Source organism: Phyllobates terribilis, unplaced genomic scaffold, assembly GCF_046119375.1.
Source record: "Phyllobates terribilis strain yellow unplaced genomic scaffold, ASM4611937v1 Scaffold_124__1_contigs__length_5142088, whole genome shotgun sequence".
Lineage (NCBI taxonomy): Eukaryota > Metazoa > Chordata > Amphibia > Anura > Dendrobatidae > Phyllobates > Phyllobates terribilis.
The window spans coordinates 3,442,891-3,457,735 of NW_027362884.1; the positions used below are offsets into that span (position 1 = coordinate 3,442,891).

General features: G+C 45.2%; 11 non-coding genes across 11 annotated transcripts; all 11 read right to left on the reverse strand.

Moving 5' to 3' along the window:
- Positions 1-1,059: 1,059 nt before the first annotated feature.
- On the reverse strand, positions 1,060-1,250 carry LOC141203404 (U2 spliceosomal RNA). The gene has a single exon (XR_012274449.1). It is a non-coding gene; the product is annotated as a U2 spliceosomal RNA (small nuclear RNA).
- Positions 1,251-2,365: 1,115 nt separating this feature from the next.
- LOC141203405 (U2 spliceosomal RNA) lies at positions 2,366-2,556 on the reverse strand. Its single transcript, XR_012274450.1, has one exon. It is a non-coding gene; the product is annotated as a U2 spliceosomal RNA (small nuclear RNA).
- Positions 2,557-3,671: 1,115 nt separating this feature from the next.
- LOC141203406 (U2 spliceosomal RNA) lies at positions 3,672-3,862 on the reverse strand. The gene has a single exon (XR_012274451.1). It is a non-coding gene; the product is annotated as a U2 spliceosomal RNA (small nuclear RNA).
- Positions 3,863-4,977: 1,115 nt separating this feature from the next.
- Positions 4,978-5,168, reverse strand: LOC141203407 (U2 spliceosomal RNA). The gene has a single exon (XR_012274452.1). It is a non-coding gene; the product is annotated as a U2 spliceosomal RNA (small nuclear RNA).
- Positions 5,169-6,283: 1,115 nt separating this feature from the next.
- On the reverse strand, positions 6,284-6,474 carry LOC141203409 (U2 spliceosomal RNA). Its single transcript, XR_012274454.1, has one exon. It is a non-coding gene; the product is annotated as a U2 spliceosomal RNA (small nuclear RNA).
- A 1,115-nt stretch (positions 6,475-7,589) lies between these two features.
- LOC141203410 (U2 spliceosomal RNA) lies at positions 7,590-7,780 on the reverse strand. Its single transcript, XR_012274455.1, has one exon. It is a non-coding gene; the product is annotated as a U2 spliceosomal RNA (small nuclear RNA).
- A 1,115-nt stretch (positions 7,781-8,895) lies between these two features.
- LOC141203777 (U2 spliceosomal RNA) lies at positions 8,896-9,086 on the reverse strand. Its single transcript, XR_012274803.1, has one exon. It is a non-coding gene; the product is annotated as a U2 spliceosomal RNA (small nuclear RNA).
- Positions 9,087-10,198: 1,112 nt separating this feature from the next.
- LOC141203411 (U2 spliceosomal RNA) lies at positions 10,199-10,389 on the reverse strand. Its single transcript, XR_012274456.1, has one exon. It is a non-coding gene; the product is annotated as a U2 spliceosomal RNA (small nuclear RNA).
- A 1,115-nt stretch (positions 10,390-11,504) lies between these two features.
- LOC141203778 (U2 spliceosomal RNA) lies at positions 11,505-11,695 on the reverse strand. The gene has a single exon (XR_012274804.1). It is a non-coding gene; the product is annotated as a U2 spliceosomal RNA (small nuclear RNA).
- Positions 11,696-12,811: 1,116 nt separating this feature from the next.
- Positions 12,812-13,002, reverse strand: LOC141203863 (U2 spliceosomal RNA). The gene has a single exon (XR_012274886.1). It is a non-coding gene; the product is annotated as a U2 spliceosomal RNA (small nuclear RNA).
- A 1,115-nt stretch (positions 13,003-14,117) lies between these two features.
- Positions 14,118-14,308, reverse strand: LOC141203769 (U2 spliceosomal RNA). Its single transcript, XR_012274795.1, has one exon. It is a non-coding gene; the product is annotated as a U2 spliceosomal RNA (small nuclear RNA).
- Positions 14,309-14,845: the final 537 nt, after the last annotated feature.

Consider the following 14,845-nt stretch of genomic DNA (forward strand, 5'->3'; position numbering starts at 1 on the left):
TGGAGATGAGCTCCTGGACTCCCGTTAAGAAGACATGTTGTCAACCTCTAGATCCCTTACATGCCTGCACTTTTCGGCTTGCTGCTGCTGCAATCCACGCGTTTTAGATCTGCATAACTCCACCTCTTTAAACACAGCACCTTCACCCCCTGCTGTTCCCACCCGCCTCAACACCGTTGGAAGGGAGGAGAACCAATTAAGGCGGGGGGTGGGGTGGAACGAGCAGCTGTCTACCCTTAGCAGGAGGGCTCCTGATTACATACCTCTCCTGCTGCTGCTGCTGCTGGCTGTCCAGCAGCAGACTGAAGGTGGCTGCTGCTGTGCACAGGTATATAAAGGCTCAGAGCCTATTATGACACGCGCAGCCAGCGTTCCATTGCCACATTCCATCTACTGCAGGCAGGATACCTGGCTGGCTGAATGTCGCTGAGAAGCTCACAGAGACCGCCATAAGCAACAGTTTAACAGAATGCCACAGACTAATCAACCAAACTTTTTGGGTTGGGTTCTCTTTTATAGTCTGCAGGCATTAAATGAAAGAAGTCAGTGTTCCAGCAGAAGGAGACAACGTTTCAGAAAAGGCATTGTAGCAAACCAAAAAAGAAATTTTAAGCGCAGCAGAGTAACCAGCGCACATACCTGTTAGCTCAGGTGAGTTTAAAAGGCTGCTGTTGATAACAAGGGCATTTGCTAAATAGATGGTGTGTGTGCAACAATATACTGAAAGGTCAATTATATTGTGCAGCTTATCTCACCACCTGTAGTTATTTAGGTGAAAGCTCCAAAATGCTTGCCTAATATGTCTGTTTATCCAAAAGGAAGTAAAAAGGGAGAGCTAGAAAGATAGCATTGCATCACATTACATGGCAATGCAATGCACAGTTGCTGAAGTTGAACCAAAATGAGCTTGTAATCTGGCTTCTGCAACTTTGAACATGAAAAATCCAATGAGGAGAAGAAAAGCAAAGCCAAAGAGTCCATCCCAAAATCCGACAAACAAGCAAAATGAACAAAAAACATTGAATTCAATTCTTTCTGATTTTAGAAACTGCATTAAAGAAGGGGTGCACCGGTCCTGGAGATACTGCAATACCAGGTCAATGCGTGGAGTGGACAGAGCAAGCTCTTTTTCCATCTCCCTGTTCTAAAAATCCATTTAATATATGGTCCCCAGATAGGGGACGTATCAGATATTAAACTGATAAGAACAGATACTACACTTGATCTTAGCCAAAAGGCCGAGAAGCGATAACCAGAATTGGTTTCAAACTACGGAGCCACCCAAGGATCCTGAAAAGTCCATTTGTGGAGATGAGCTCCTGGACTCCCGTTAAGAAGACATGTTGTCAACCTCTAGATCCCTTACATGCCTGCACTTTTCGGCTTGCTGCTGCTGCAATCCACGCGTTTTAGATCTGCATAACTCCACCTCTTTAAACACAGCACCTTCACCCCCTGCTGTTCCCACCCGCCTCAACACCGTTGGAAGGGAGGAGAACCAATTAAGGCGGGGGGTGGGGTGGAACGAGCAGCTGTCTACCCTTAGCAGGAGGGCTCCTGATTACATACCTCTCCTGCTGCTGCTGCTGCTGGCTGTCCAGCAGCAGACTGAAGGTGGCTGCTGCTGTGCACAGGTATATAAAGGCTCAGAGCCTATTATGACACGCGCAGCCAGCGTTCCATTGCCACATTCCATCTACTGCAGGCAGGATACCTGGCTGGCTGAATGTCGCTGAGAAGCTCACAGAGACCGCCATAAGCAACAGTTTAACAGAATGCCACAGACTAATCAACCAAACTTTTTGGGTTGGGTTCTCTTTTATAGTCTGCAGGCATTAAATGAAAGAAGTCAGTGTTCCAGCAGAAGGAGACAACGTTTCAGAAAAGGCATTGTAGCAAACCAAAAAAGAAATTTTAAGCGCAGCAGAGTAACCAGCGCACATACCTGTTAGCTCAGGTGAGTTTAAAAGGCTGCTGTTGATAACAAGGGCATTTGCTAAATAGATGGTGTGTGTGCAACAATATACTGAAAGGTCAATTATATTGTGCAGCTTATCTCACCACCTGTAGTTATTTAGGTGAAAGCTCCAAAATGCTTGCCTAATATGTCTGTTTATCCAAAAGGAAGTAAAAAGGGAGAGCTAGAAAGATAGCATTGCATCACATTACATGGCAATGCAATGCACAGTTGCTGAAGTTGAACCAAAATGAGCTTGTAATCTGGCTTCTGCAACTTTGAACATGAAAAATCCAATGAGGAGAAGAAAAGCAAAGCCAAAGAGTCCATCCCAAAATCCGACAAACAAGCAAAATGAACAAAAAACATTGAATTCAATTCTTTCTGATTTTAGAAACTGCATTAAAGAAGGGGTGCACCGGTCCTGGAGATACTGCAATACCAGGTCAATGCGTGGAGTGGACAGAGCAAGCTCTTTTTCCATCTCCCTGTTCTAAAAATCCATTTAATATATGGTCCCCAGATAGGGGACGTATCAGATATTAAACTGATAAGAACAGATACTACACTTGATCTTAGCCAAAAGGCCGAGAAGCGATAACCAGAATTGGTTTCAAACTACGGAGCCACCCAAGGATCCTGAAAAGTCCATTTGTGGAGATGAGCTCCTGGACTCCCGTTAAGAAGACATGTTGTCAACCTCTAGATCCCTTACATGCCTGCACTTTTCGGCTTGCTGCTGCTGCAATCCACGCGTTTTAGATCTGCATAACTCCACCTCTTTAAACACAGCACCTTCACCCCCTGCTGTTCCCACCCGCCTCAACACCGTTGGAAGGGAGGAGAACCAATTAAGGCGGGGGGTGGGGTGGAACGAGCAGCTGTCTACCCTTAGCAGGAGGGCTCCTGATTACATACCTCTCCTGCTGCTGCTGCTGCTGGCTGTCCAGCAGCAGACTGAAGGTGGCTGCTGCTGTGCACAGGTATATAAAGGCTCAGAGCCTATTATGACACGCGCAGCCAGCGTTCCATTGCCACATTCCATCTACTGCAGGCAGGATACCTGGCTGGCTGAATGTCGCTGAGAAGCTCACAGAGACCGCCATAAGCAACAGTTTAACAGAATGCCACAGACTAATCAACCAAACTTTTTGGGTTGGGTTCTCTTTTATAGTCTGCAGGCATTAAATGAAAGAAGTCAGTGTTCCAGCAGAAGGAGACAACGTTTCAGAAAAGGCATTGTAGCAAACCAAAAAAGAAATTTTAAGCGCAGCAGAGTAACCAGCGCACATACCTGTTAGCTCAGGTGAGTTTAAAAGGCTGCTGTTGATAACAAGGGCATTTGCTAAATAGATGGTGTGTGTGCAACAATATACTGAAAGGTCAATTATATTGTGCAGCTTATCTCACCACCTGTAGTTATTTAGGTGAAAGCTCCAAAATGCTTGCCTAATATGTCTGTTTATCCAAAAGGAAGTAAAAAGGGAGAGCTAGAAAGATAGCATTGCATCACATTACATGGCAATGCAATGCACAGTTGCTGAAGTTGAACCAAAATGAGCTTGTAATCTGGCTTCTGCAACTTTGAACATGAAAAATCCAATGAGGAGAAGAAAAGCAAAGCCAAAGAGTCCATCCCAAAATCCGACAAACAAGCAAAATGAACAAAAAACATTGAATTCAATTCTTTCTGATTTTAGAAACTGCATTAAAGAAGGGGTGCACCGGTCCTGGAGATACTGCAATACCAGGTCAATGCGTGGAGTGGACAGAGCAAGCTCTTTTTCCATCTCCCTGTTCTAAAAATCCATTTAATATATGGTCCCCAGATAGGGGACGTATCAGATATTAAACTGATAAGAACAGATACTACACTTGATCTTAGCCAAAAGGCCGAGAAGCGATAACCAGAATTGGTTTCAAACTACGGAGCCACCCAAGGATCCTGAAAAGTCCATTTGTGGAGATGAGCTCCTGGACTCCCGTTAAGAAGACATGTTGTCAACCTCTAGATCCCTTACATGCCTGCACTTTTCGGCTTGCTGCTGCTGCAATCCACGCGTTTTAGATCTGCATAACTCCACCTCTTTAAACACAGCACCTTCACCCCCTGCTGTTCCCACCCGCCTCAACACCGTTGGAAGGGAGGAGAACCAATTAAGGCGGGGGGTGGGGTGGAACGAGCAGCTGTCTACCCTTAGCAGGAGGGCTCCTGATTACATACCTCTCCTGCTGCTGCTGCTGCTGGCTGTCCAGCAGCAGACTGAAGGTGGCTGCTGCTGTGCACAGGTATATAAAGGCTCAGAGCCTATTATGACACGCGCAGCCAGCGTTCCATTGCCACATTCCATCTACTGCAGGCAGGATACCTGGCTGGCTGAATGTCGCTGAGAAGCTCACAGAGACCGCCATAAGCAACAGTTTAACAGAATGCCACAGACTAATCAACCAAACTTTTTGGGTTGGGTTCTCTTTTATAGTCTGCAGGCATTAAATGAAAGAAGTCAGTGTTCCAGCAGAAGGAGACAACGTTTCAGAAAAGGCATTGTAGCAAACCAAAAAAGAAATTTTAAGCGCAGCAGAGTAACCAGCGCACATACCTGTTAGCTCAGGTGAGTTTAAAAGGCTGCTGTTGATAACAAGGGCATTTGCTAAATAGATGGTGTGTGTGCAACAATATACTGAAAGGTCAATTATATTGTGCAGCTTATCTCACCACCTGTAGTTATTTAGGTGAAAGCTCCAAAATGCTTGCCTAATATGTCTGTTTATCCAAAAGGAAGTAAAAAGGGAGAGCTAGAAAGATAGCATTGCATCACATTACATGGCAATGCAATGCACAGTTGCTGAAGTTGAACCAAAATGAGCTTGTAATCTGGCTTCTGCAACTTTGAACATGAAAAATCCAATGAGGAGAAGAAAAGCAAAGCCAAAGAGTCCATCCCAAAATCCGACAAACAAGCAAAATGAACAAAAAACATTGAATTCAATTCTTTCTGATTTTAGAAACTGCATTAAAGAAGGGGTGCACCGGTCCTGGAGATACTGCAATACCAGGTCAATGCGTGGAGTGGACAGAGCAAGCTCTTTTTCCATCTCCCTGTTCTAAAAATCCATTTAATATATGGTCCCCAGATAGGGGACGTATCAGATATTAAACTGATAAGAACAGATACTACACTTGATCTTAGCCAAAAGGCCGAGAAGCGATAACCAGAATTGGTTTCAAACTACGGAGCCACCCAAGGATCCTGAAAAGTCCATTTGTGGAGATGAGCTCCTGGACTCCCGTTAAGAAGACATGTTGTCAACCTCTAGATCCCTTACATGCCTGCACTTTTCGGCTTGCTGCTGCTGCAATCCACGCGTTTTAGATCTGCATAACTCCACCTCTTTAAACACAGCACCTTCACCCCCTGCTGTTCCCACCCGCCTCAACACCGTTGGAAGGGAGGAGAACCAATTAAGGCGGGGGGTGGGGTGGAACGAGCAGCTGTCTACCCTTAGCAGGAGGGCTCCTGATTACATACCTCTCCTGCTGCTGCTGCTGCTGGCTGTCCAGCAGCAGACTGAAGGTGGCTGCTGCTGTGCACAGGTATATAAAGGCTCAGAGCCTATTATGACACGCGCAGCCAGCGTTCCATTGCCACATTCCATCTACTGCAGGCAGGATACCTGGCTGGCTGAATGTCGCTGAGAAGCTCACAGAGACCGCCATAAGCAACAGTTTAACAGAATGCCACAGACTAATCAACCAAACTTTTTGGGTTGGGTTCTCTTTTATAGTCTGCAGGCATTAAATGAAAGAAGTCAGTGTTCCAGCAGAAGGAGACAACGTTTCAGAAAAGGCATTGTAGCAAACCAAAAAAGAAATTTTAAGCGCAGCAGAGTAACCAGCGCACATACCTGTTAGCTCAGGTGAGTTTAAAAGGCTGCTGTTGATAACAAGGGCATTTGCTAAATAGATGGTGTGTGTGCAACAATATACTGAAAGGTCAATTATATTGTGCAGCTTATCTCACCACCTGTAGTTATTTAGGTGAAAGCTCCAAAATGCTTGCCTAATATGTCTGTTTATCCAAAAGGAAGTAAAAAGGGAGAGCTAGAAAGATAGCATTGCATCACATTACATGGCAATGCAATGCACAGTTGCTGAAGTTGAACCAAAATGAGCTTGTAATCTGGCTTCTGCAACTTTGAACATGAAAAATCCAATGAGGAGAAGAAAAGCAAAGCCAAAGAGTCCATCCCAAAATCCGACAAACAAGCAAAATGAACAAAAAACATTGAATTCAATTCTTTCTGATTTTAGAAACTGCATTAAAGAAGGGGTGCACCGGTCCTGGAGATACTGCAATACCAGGTCAATGCGTGGAGTGGACAGAGCAAGCTCTTTTTCCATCTCCCTGTTCTAAAAATCCATTTAATATATGGTCCCCAGATAGGGGACGTATCAGATATTAAACTGATAAGAACAGATACTACACTTGATCTTAGCCAAAAGGCCGAGAAGCGATAACCAGAATTGGTTTCAAACTACGGAGCCACCCAAGGATCCTGAAAAGTCCATTTGTGGAGATGAGCTCCTGGACTCCCGTTAAGAAGACATGTTGTCAACCTCTAGATCCCTTACATGCCTGCACTTTTCGGCTTGCTGCTGCTGCAATCCACGCGTTTTAGATCTGCATAACTCCACCTCTTTAAACACAGCACCTTCACCCCCTGCTGTTCCCACCCGCCTCAACACCGTTGGAAGGGAGGAGAACCAATTAAGGCGGGGGGTGGGGTGGAACGAGCAGCTGTCTACCCTTAGCAGGAGGGCTCCTGATTACATACCTCTCCTGCTGCTGCTGCTGCTGGCTGTCCAGCAGCAGACTGAAGGTGGCTGCTGCTGTGCACAGGTATATAAAGGCTCAGAGCCTATTATGACACGCGCAGCCAGCGTTCCATTGCCACATTCCATCTACTGCAGGCAGGATACCTGGCTGGCTGAATGTCGCTGAGAAGCTCACAGAGACCGCCATAAGCAACAGTTTAACAGAATGCCACAGACTAATCAACCAAACTTTTTGGGTTGGGTTCTCTTTTATAGTCTGCAGGCATTAAATGAAAGAAGTCAGTGTTCCAGCAGAAGGAGACAACGTTTCAGAAAAGGCATTGTAGCAAACCAAAAAAGAAATTTTAAGCGCAGCAGAGTAACCAGCGCACATACCTGTTAGCTCAGGTGAGTTTAAAAGGCTGCTGTTGATAACAAGGGCATTTGCTAAATAGATGGTGTGTGTGCAACAATATACTGAAAGGTCAATTATATTGTGCAGCTTATCTCACCACCTGTAGTTATTTAGGTGAAAGCTCCAAAATGCTTGCCTAATATGTCTGTTTATCCAAAAGGAAGTAAAAAGGGAGAGCTAGAAAGATAGCATTGCATCACATTACATGGCAATGCAATGCACAGTTGCTGAAGTTGAACCAAAATGAGCTTGTAATCTGGCTTCTGCAACTTTGAACATGAAAAATCCAATGAGGAGAAGAAAAGCAAAGCCAAAGAGTCCATCCCAAAATCCGACAAACAAGCAAAATGAACAAAAAACATTGAATTCAATTCTTTCTGATTTTAGAAACTGCATTAAAGAAGGGGTGCACCGGTCCTGGAGATACTGCAATACCAGGTCAATGCGTGGAGTGGACAGAGCAAGCTCTTTTTCCATCTCCCTGTTCTAAAAATCCATTTAATATATGGTCCCCAGATAGGGGACGTATCAGATATTAAACTGATAAGAACAGATACTACACTTGATCTTAGCCAAAAGGCCGAGAAGCGATAACCAGAATTGGTTTCAAACTACGGAGCCACCCAAGGATCCTGAAAAGTCCATTTGTGGAGATGAGCTCCTGGACTCCCGTTAAGAAGACATGTTGTCAACCTCTAGATCCCTTACATGCCTGCACTTTTCGGCTTGCTGCTGCTGCAATCCACGCGTTTTAGATCTGCATAACTCCACCTCTTTAAACACAGCACCTTCACCCCCTGCTGTTCCCACCCGCCTCAACACCGTTGGAAGGGAGGAGAACCAATTAAGGCGGGGGGTGGGGTGGAACGAGCAGCTGTCTACCCTTAGCAGGAGGGCTCCTGATTACATACCTCTCCTGCTGCTGCTGCTGCTGGCTGTCCAGCAGCAGACTGAAGGTGGCTGCTGCTGTGCACAGGTATATAAAGGCTCAGAGCCTATTATGACACGCGCAGCCAGCGTTCCATTGCCACATTCCATCTACTGCAGGCAGGATACCTGGCTGGCTGAATGTCGCTGAGAAGCTCACAGAGACCGCCATAAGCAACAGTTTAACAGAATGCCACAGACTAATCAACCAAACTTTTTGGGTTGGGTTCTCTTTTATAGTCTGCAGGCATTAAATGAAAGAAGTCAGTGTTCCAGCAGAAGGAGACAACGTTTCAGAAAAGGCATTGTAGCAAACCAAAAAAGAAATTTTAAGCGCAGCAGAGTAACCAGCGCACATACCTGTTAGCTCAGGTGAGTTTAAAAGGCTGCTGTTGATAACAAGGGCATTTGCTAAATAGATGGTGTGTGTGCAACAATATACTGAAAGGTCAATTATATTGTGCAGCTTATCTCACCACCTGTAGTTATTTAGGTGAAAGCTCCAAAATGCTTGCCTAATATGTCTGTTTATCCAAAAGGAAGTAAAAAGGGAGAGCTAGAAAGATAGCATTGCATCACATTACATGGCAATGCAATGCACAGTTGCTGAAGTTGAACCAAAATGAGCTTGTAATCTGGCTTCTGCAACTTTGAACATGAAAAATCCAATGAGGAGAAGAAAAGCAAAGCCAAAGAGTCCATCCCAAAATCCGACAAACAAGCAAAATGAACAAAAAACATTGAATTCAATTCTTTCTGATTTTAGAAACTGCTTTAAAGAAGGGGTGCACCGGTCCTGGAGACACTGCAATACCAGGTCAATGCGTGGAGTGGACAGAGCAAGCTCTTTTTCCATCTCCCTGTTCTAAAAATCCATTTAATATATGGTCCCCAGATAGGGGACGTATCAGATATTAAACTGATAAGAACAGATACTACACTTGATCTTAGCCAAAAGGCCGAGAAGCGATAACCAGAATTGGTTTCAAACTACGGAGCCACCCAAGGATCCTGAAAAGTCCATTTGTGGAGATGAGCTCCTGGACTCCCGTTAAGAAGACATGTTGTCAACCTCTAGATCCCTTACATGCCTGCACTTTTCGGCTTGCTGCTGCTGCAATCCACGCGTTTTAGATCTGCATAACTCCACCTCTTTAAACACAGCACCTTCACCCCCTGCTGTTCCCACCCGCCTCAACACCGTTGGAAGGGAGGAGAACCAATTAAGGCGGGGGGTGGGGTGGAACGAGCAGCTGTCTACCCTTAGCAGGAGGGCTCCTGATTACATACCTCTCCTGCTGCTGCTGCTGGCTGTCCAGCAGCAGACTGAAGGTGGCTGCTGCTGTGCACAGGTATATAAAGGCTCAGAGCCTATTATGACACGCGCAGCCAGCGTTCCATTGCCACATTCCATCTACTGCAGGCAGGATACCTGGCTGGCTGAATGTGGCTGAGAAGCTCACAGAGACCGCCATAAGCAACAGTTTAACAGAATGCCACAGACTAATCAACCAAACTTTTTGGGTTGGGTTCTCTTTTATAGTCTGCAGGCATTAAATGAAAGAAGTCAGTGTTCCAGCAGAAGGAGACAACGTTTCAGAAAAGGCATTGTAGCAAACCAAAAAAGAAATTTTAAGCGCAGCAGAGTAACCAGCGCACATACCTGTTAGCTCAGGTGAGTTTAAAAGGCTGCTGTTGATAACAAGGGCATTTGCTAAATAGATGGTGTGTGTGCAACAATATACTGAAAGGTCAATTATATTGTGCAGCTTATCTCACCACCTGTAGTTATTTAGGTGAAAGCTCCAAAATGCTTGCCTAATATGTCTGTTTATCCAAAAGGAAGTAAAAAGGGAGAGCTAGAAAGATAGCATTGCATCACATTACATGGCAATGCAATGCACAGTTGCTGAAGTTGAACCAAAATGAGCTTGTAATCTGGCTTCTGCAACTTTGAACATGAAAAATCCAATGAGGAGAAGAAAAGCAAAGCCAAAGAGTCCATCCCAAAATCCGACAAACAAGCAAAATGAACAAAAAACATTGAATTCAATTCTTTCTGATTTTAGAAACTGCATTAAAGAAGGGGTGCACCGGTCCTGGAGATACTGCAATACCAGGTCAATGCGTGGAGTGGACAGAGCAAGCTCTTTTTCCATCTCCCTGTTCTAAAAATCCATTTAATATATGGTCCCCAGATAGGGGACGTATCAGATATTAAACTGATAAGAACAGATACTACACTTGATCTTAGCCAAAAGGCCGAGAAGCGATAACCAGAATTGGTTTCAAACTACGGAGCCACCCAAGGATCCTGAAAAGTCCATTTGTGGAGATGAGCTCCTGGACTCCCGTTAAGAAGACATGTTGTCAACCTCTAGATCCCTTACATGCCTGCACTTTTCGGCTTGCTGCTGCTGCAATCCACGCGTTTTAGATCTGCATAACTCCACCTCTTTAAACACAGCACCTTCACCCCCTGCTGTTCCCACCCGCCTCAACACCGTTGGAAGGGAGGAGAACCAATTAAGGCGGGGGGTGGGGTGGAACGAGCAGCTGTCTACCCTTAGCAGGAGGGCTCCTGATTACATACCTCTCCTGCTGCTGCTGCTGCTGGCTGTCCAGCAGCAGACTGAAGGTGGCTGCTGCTGTGCACAGGTATATAAAGGCTCAGAGCCTATTATGACACGCGCAGCCAGCGTTCCATTGCCACATTCCATCTACTGCAGGCAGGATACCTGGCTGGCTGAATGTCGCTGAGAAGCTCACAGAGACCGCCATAAGCAACAGTTTAACAGAATGCCACAGACTAATCAACCAAACTTTTTGGGTTGGGTTCTCTTTTATAGTCTGCAGGCATTAAATGAAAGAAGTCAGTGTTCCAGCAGAAGGAGACAACGTTTCAGAAAAGGCATTGTAGCAAACCAAAAAAGAAATTTTAAGCGCAGCAGAGTAACCAGCGCACATACCTGTTAGCTCAGGTGAGTTTAAAAGGCTGCTGTTGATAACAAGGGCATTTGCTAAATAGATGGTGTGTGTGCAACAATATACTGAAAGGTCAATTATATTGTGCAGCTTATCTCACCACCTGTAGTTATTTAGGTGAAAGCTCCAAAATGCTTGCCTAATATGTCTGTTTATCCAAAAGGAAGTAAAAAGGGAGAGCTAGAAAGATAGCATTGCATCACATTACATGGCAATGCAATGCACAGTTGCTGAAGTTGAACCAAAATGAGCTTGTAATCTGGCTTCTGCAACTTTGAACATGAAAAATCCAATGAGGAGAAGAAAAGCAAAGCCAAAGAGTCCATCCCAAAATCCGACAAACAAGCAAAATGAACAAAAAACATTGAATTCAATTCTTTCTGATTTTAGAAACTGCATTAAAGAAGGGGTGCACCGGTCCTGGAGACACTGCAATACCAGGTCAATGCGTGGAGTGGACAGAGCAAGCTCTTTTTCCATCTCCCTGTTCTAAAAATCCATTTAATATATGGTCCCCAGATAGGGGACGTATCAGATATTAAACTGATAAGAACAGATACTACACTTGATCTTAGCCAAAAGGCCGAGAAGCGATAACCAGAATTGGTTTCAAACTACGGAGCCACCCAAGGATCCTGAAAAGTCCATTTGTGGAGATGAGCTCCTGGACTCCCGTTAAGAAGACATGTTGTCAACCTCTAGATCCCTTACATGCCTGCACTTTTCGGCTTGCTGCTGCTGCAATCCACGCGTTTTAGATCTGCATAACTCCACCTCTTTAAACACAGCACCTTCACCCCCTGCTGTTCCCACCCGCCTCAACACCGTTGGAAGGGAGGAGAACCAATTAAGGCGGGGGGTGGGGTGGAACGAGCAGCTGTCTACCCTTAGCAGGAGGGCTCCTGATTACATACCTCTCCTGCTGCTGCTGCTGCTGGCTGTCCAGCAGCAGACTGAAGGTGGCTGCTGCTGTGCACAGGTATATAAAGGCTCAGAGCCTATTATGACACGCGCAGCCAGCGTTCCATTGCCACATTCCATCTACTGCAGGCAGGATACCTGGCTGGCTGAATGTCGCTGAGAAGCTCACAGAGACCGCCATAAGCAACAGTTTAACAGAATGCCCCAGACTAATCAACCAAACTTTTTGGGTTGGGTTCTCTTTTATAGTCTGCAGGCATTAAATGAAAGAAGTCAGTGTTCCAGCAGAAGGAGACAACGTTTCAGAAAAGGCATTGTAGCAAACCAAAAAAGAAATTTTAAGCGCAGCAGAGTAACCAGCGCACATACCTGTTAGCTCAGGTGAGTTTAAAAGGCTGCTGTTGATAACAAGGGCATTTGCTAAATAGATGGTGTGTGTGCAACAATATACTGAAAGGTCAATTATATTGTGCAGCTTATCTCACCACCTGTAGTTATTTAGGTGAAAGCTCCAAAATGCTTGCCTAATATGTCTGTTTATCCAAAAGGAAGTAAAAAGGGAGAGCTAGAAAGATAGCATTGCATCACATTACATGGCAATGCAATGCACAGTTGCTGAAGTTGAACCAAAATGAGCTTGTAATCTGGCTTCTGCAACTTTGAACATGAAAAATCCAATGAGGAGAAGAAAAGCAAAGCCAAAGAGTCCATCCCAAAATCCGACAAACAAGCAAAATGAACAAAAAAACATTGAATTCAATTCTTTCTGATTTTAGAAACTGCATTAAAGAAGGGGTGCACCGGTCCTGGAGATACTGCAATACCAGGTCAATGCGTGGAGTGGACAGAGCAAGCTCTTTTTCCATCTCCCTGTTCTAAAAATCCATTTAATATATGGTCCCCAGATAGGGGACGTATCAGATATTAAACTGATAAGAACAGATACTACACTTGATCTTAGTCAAAAGGCCGAGAAGCGATAACCTGAATTGGTTTCAAACTACGGAGCCACCCATGGATCCTGAAAAGTCCATTTGTGGAGATGAGCTCCTGGACTCCCGTTAAGAAGACATGTTGTCAACCTCTAGATCCCTTACATGCCTGCACTTTTCGGCTTGCTGCTGCTGCAATCCACGCGTCTTAGATCTGCATAACTCCACCTCTTTAAACACAGCACCTTCACCCCCTGCTGTTCCCACCCGCCTCAACACCGTTGGAAGGGAGGAGAACCAATTAAGGCGGGGGGTGGGGTGGAACGAGCAGCTGTCTACCCTTAGCAGGAGGGCTCCTGATTATATACCTCTCCTGCTGCTGCTGCTGCTGGCTGTCCAGCAGCAGACTGAAGGTGGCTGCTGCTGTGCACAGGTATATAAAGGCTCAGAGCCTATTATGACACGCGCAGCCAGCGTTCCATTGCCACATTCCATCTACTGCAGGCAGGATACCTGGCTGGCTGAATGTCGCTGAGAAGCTCACAGAGACCGCCATAAGCAACAGTTTAACAGAATGCCACAGACTAATCAACCAAACTTTTTGGGTTGGGTTCTCTTTTATAGTCTGCAGGCATTAAATGAAAGAAGTCAGTGTTCCAGCAGAAGGAGACAACGTTTCAGAAAAGGCATTGTAGCAAACCAAAAAAGAAATTTTAAGCGCAGCAGAGTAACCAGCGCACATACCTGTTAGCTCAGGTGAGTTTAAAAGGCTGCTGTTGATAACAAGGGCATTTGCTAAATAGATGGTGTGTGTGCAACAATATACTGAAAGGTCAATTATATTGTGCAGCTTATCTCACCACCTGTAGTTATTTAGGTGAAAGCTCCAAAATGCTTGCCTAATATGTCTGTTTATCCAAAAGGAAGTAAAAAGGGAGAGCTAGAAAGATAGCATTGCATCACATTACATGGCAATGCAATGCACAGTTGCTGAAGTTGAACCAAAATGAGCTTGTAATCTGGCTTCTGCAACTTTGAACATGAAAAATCCAATGAGGAGAAGAAAAGCAAAGCCAAAGAGTCCATCCCAAAATCCGACAAACAAGCAAAATGAACAAAAAACATTGAATTCAATTCTTTCTGATTTTAGAAACTGCATTAAAGAAGGGGTGCACCGGTCCTGGAGATACTGCAATACCAGGTCAATGCGTGGAGTGGACAGAGCAAGCTCTTTTTCCATCTCCCTGTTCTAAAAATCCATTTAATATATGGTCCCCAGATAGGGGACGTATCAGATATTAAACTGATAAGAACAGATACTACACTTGATCTTAGCCAAAAGGCTGAGAAGCGATAACCAGAATTGGTTTCAAACTACGGAGCCACCCAAGGATCCTGAAAAGTCCATTTGTGGAGATGAGCTCCTGGACTCCCGTTAAGAAGACATGTTGTCAACCTCTAGATCCCTTACATGCCTGCACTTTTCGGCTTGCTGCTGCTGCAATCCACGCGTTTTAGATCTGCATAACTCCACCTCTTTAAACACAGCACCTTCACCCCCTGCTGTTCCCACCCGCCTCAACACCGTTGGAAGGGAGGAGAACCAATTAAGGCGGGGGGTGGGGTGGAACGAGCAGCTGTCTACCCTTAGCAGGAGGGCTCCTGATTACATACCTCTCCTGCTGCTGCTGCTGCTGGCTGTCCAGCAGCAGACTGAAGGTGGCTGCTGCTGTGCACAGGTATATAAAGGCTCAGAGCCTATTATGACACGCGCAGCCAGCGTTCCATTGCCACATTCCATCTACTGCAGGCAGGATACCTGGCTGGCTGAATGTCGCTGAGAAGCTCACAGAGACCGCCATAAGCAACAGTTTAACAGAATGCCACAGACT